The sequence below is a fragment of the Arvicanthis niloticus genome, chromosome X (genome assembly GCF_011762505.2).
Source record: "Arvicanthis niloticus isolate mArvNil1 chromosome X, mArvNil1.pat.X, whole genome shotgun sequence".
NCBI lineage: Eukaryota > Metazoa > Chordata > Mammalia > Rodentia > Muridae > Arvicanthis > Arvicanthis niloticus.
This window is the reverse complement of record NC_047679.1, coordinates 116,166,201-116,170,573: the sequence shown is the minus strand read 5'-3', so window position 1 is coordinate 116,170,573 and position 4,373 is coordinate 116,166,201.

Below are 4,373 nucleotides of genomic sequence, written 5' to 3'. Positions count from 1 at the left end.
GGATTCCCCAAGCTCTGCCTAATGTTTGGCTATGGGTGTTTACCTGCATTTGTTTCTGTCAGCTGCTGGATGAAGCCTCTTTAATGACAATTGCGCTAGACATATCAAACATATAGCAGATTATCATCAGAAAATAGTTAATTTAATTTTCTCCTTTTAGCAGTCTTGCTTGGTTCTATCCTACATCTCTGGACAATTCAGCCACTGGGTCCTGGCACTCTAGACCGTGTCATGGATGAGCTTCCTCTCATGGCATGGGTGTGTATCTGCTGAGACGTGCTTTTTGTGACTGAATATTTGGTATTTTGGAGAAAGTTCTGTGAGCTGCTAAAAGTGATGTATTTTCTTTCCTGTTTGGGTGAAATATTCTGGAGATATTTTTAGGTCCATTTGGCTAATTAACTCATTACAGATCTGCTTAATTTTTGTAAAGATGACCTGCCCTTTTGTGAGAATGGAGTTTTGAAGTCTCCTACTATTACTGTATATGGTTCATAAGCTTTATGTTTAATGTTTCCTTTACAAATCGTGCTGCATTTACATTTGGGACACATATGTGTAGAACTGAGATGTCATCTTGGTGGATATTTCCTTTGATGACCACGAAGTGTCCTTTCCCATCTTTTTTGATTAATTTTGGTTGAAAGTCTACTTTGACAAATATTACAATAACTACACCAGCTTGTTTCTTGTTTACATTTACTTGGAAAATTATATGCACATTCATTAATTCAAAGGAAAACTTTGATTAGCAAAACAAAATGAACAACAGAAAAAAGAAAATGGAATATATTGGATTTTCTGGAAAGTTGTCTAGGCAATTGAGCATATAATTGGACTTACAGAAAATCAATTTTGTGGATTGAAATCAAGGATCTCATTTAGGTAATTTTAACATTTAGACAATTAAGTGATGTGACTCTGTACAATATAATGTAGGGAAGAAAATCAACCCAGTAAGTTCTTATGGGCTCCAACTTGTAGAGGTTTTCGAAAATAGGTGGGAAATCTAACAGATGAGGTCGATGTAAAAAATCACCTAGCTGGATACCAGAAAACCCAAGTGACTAGACAGTTCTAAAAGCAAAGCAATGGAAAGGAAATGTTTAAAGGTAGATCAAAAATTTTTAAAGCAAATTCTACTTTTCAAAGAGAATGGACTGTCTGGTTTCATACAGTGAAATAGAAAGAGTAAAAGCAGAAAACACATGAAAGGAGTTTGCATGTTGCTTGGTAAAATGCATGTCCAACATAAACAAGGCCCTGGTGTCAGTCCCTAGCACCACATTAATTGGGCATGGTGACACACATGTACAATCCTAGCATTTGGGAAGTAAAGTAATTAGGATCAGTGTAGCCTGGGGTACATGAAACCCTAACTCAAAACAAAAACAAAAAGAAAAACAAAGAAGAAATCCAAACTCATATAAATGTGTAAGATGAGAAAATGACAAAAGTAAGTATATACCAAACTTTTAAAGCATGTAGCTCAAAGTAATATGGGACATACTAAGTCAAGGTTACATCTCAGAGATATTGTATTTTCAGTTGTGATACATAGTTCTACCAATATGCCACTGAATTTAGTTTCCTGGAACTTCCATCAGTTATTGACACATGACTTTCTTATGTTGTCTTTTTGATAAATGACAGTACTGGTTTTGCCATTTTACAACTGCACCAAGGGTAGACAAGGGTTCCACTGCTCTAACATCGTCATAAATATGTCATGTGCTTCTCACAGTAATCAAGCCCTTTGACTTAAGTGTTTGCCTCTCTCCTTCTGAATTCATGTTGAAACATACTCCTCAGTGTAATGGTATTGAGATGCTTAAAATGTTATTCAGTCAGAAAGACTCTGATCTCATGAATACCATGGACTAGTGCCCTGCAAAAAAGACCCCTGTGACCTCAGAGTTTCCATTTTGTCAGTTCATCTTTCTTCTATGTGAAGACATGCCATTATTTCCTCCAATCTGGAGGACATACAACAAAGAGAAATCCTGGAAGCCATAAGTGAACCTTTAACAGTTACTACATCTGCTGGTGCCTAATCTTGGATTTCCTAGCTTCCATAACTGTGAGAAATATATTTGTTAGTATGGTTTTAACTTCTATGTGTGTATGTATGTATGTATGTATGTATGTATGTATGTATCTATCCATCCATCAACCCACCCACCCACACATCCAGCCATCTACCTACTTACCTATGTATCTATCCATCTATCTATCATCTATTTGCAGCATATGCACATCACAATATTTATATGGAAGTCCAAAGACAACTTGCAGGATTAAGGTCTGTCTTTCTACCATGTGGGTCCTGGAGATCCAGTTCTTCATCTCAGTTCTTCAAGTTTATCAACTAGCTTCTTTCCCCAATAATCTACCTCCCTGGTCCCATTTAGTGTTATTATAACACACTCACTTGATGGTGTTTTATGTCAGAATACATGGTTTATGATATTATGTCAGTATAGTTGCTTTACAATTCCATCCTAATGGTGTGGAGTTATCTAGAAAGGAACATCCTATGATGTTCACTAGGAGAGAATGGTTGCCAGTGTAAATGACGATGGAGTGAATCTCCACTCCCTAGTAGTCACAAACCTGTATAATCCTTTCCCTCCCTTTCTGGGTGTATTTAGTAACACTCCTAATCTTAGAATTTGGCAAAAGAAGAGAATGAGTCATTTCTGATTTGAATTTACCAAAAAAAAATGTGGATCTTCTTTCTTGGCCCTTGTCTCTCTTTTATCTCTGTCTCCATACACAGGCATGAAGAAAGCAAGCTGCCCTCTAGTGAGCAACTCTGGATAGGCTCAAGTAAGAGACTAAGTCCTGCCATCCAATAACCAAGACTTGCCAATGACATGAATGAGTATAGATGTGAATATGAGAACCCCAGTTTCTAGCTTAATTGTGGCATAATGAGAAAATCCAAGCTTCCCCCACCATCAAAGCTGCATCTATATCTGGATGCACAGAAACTGAGAGATAATGTGTACTGTTTTTAGATAAAAACTTTAGGGGATTCCCTACCCAGCAATAAATAACTAATACGAGCCTGTAAAAATAAAAGGAACAAGTATAGACTTGAAAATAATATTCTTTTACTTTTTCAATAGAAGATGTTGTTGGATCATCCACATCAGCTTATAAGAATTCAGTGGAGAAGAATGCTAGTTGTGATGTTTGGGGAGGGAAGAAAGAGTTGGCATTGATAGTATCACTCAGGTAGTTCTGCACACATGTAGTTGGATTGAGCAGGTGCAGTGGCATGTGAATATGGCAATTCTGTAATTGCTTTCATTTCTTCAGTTAAAGAAGAGATGACACAACCTAAGAATGCAGAGAAACAGTAAAAAATGTATTAGCAATGTGTATTTTTAGAAAGTGCAATATTTATGCATATTAATGGGATACAAAATAACTTGATACTTGCATATAGTGTGGAAATTATATAATCATGGTGAGATATAATGTAGAACAATCTAATCAGGGCATTTTCAGTGCCTTAAAGATGATAATTTCTGTATTTTGGAGACTCTTGAGCTCTGTTTGCTTAGCTGTTTAAATATGTAATTTTATTAACAATTAACTTAGAGTATAAAGACAGATTATAAAATTTGAAAGTACAAACTTAGCTGTGTGCAGGATGTACCAAAAAACACTTGTTTTAGCTCTTAAATATACATGTTCCTAAATTATGGATCTGATAAATATGAATTTTGCCACTTTGTCACAGCCAAGTTAAATGGTTACAGGAATTTCTGGGTGTTTTACTTTGCAGCAAGTATTTATGAGGAACATATACACAGATGTATAGTATCACAAAAAACATGTATCAGGGGACAGCACACAGGAACGTCTGCTATTAAAGCCTATAACATCTAAGCAAACACCCAGGTAGAAATGGGATTCCAAGAGCTATGGAAAACGGAGTCAACTCACTTTTTCTCAGGGTAATTAAAATCAAGGCATGGTAATGGTTAAACATGATTGTCAACTTGATGAGATTTCAACTCACTACAGAAACAAACATCTTGCCTGTGTATAATTAACAGCAGATTAATAGAAGTTGGAAGACCCACTCTAAAGGGGTGGCACTATTTCTTGGGCTGTGGTCTCAGACAAGGAAGTGATCTTCAATATATACTAAAGCTTGGAATTAACATTCTAATAGCCCTATCATGTATCAATGAATAAATAAAATGTGTTTTAGTTCAAATCCACTGAGAATTTCTCAGAGCATAATTGAAAAGCATTGAACTGTCATTCAGTGAACAATAGACTACAAATAGAAATCCTCATCATGTAACCATTTGATGTCTAATATCTAACTGCCATCCTGGAACACTTTACTATAA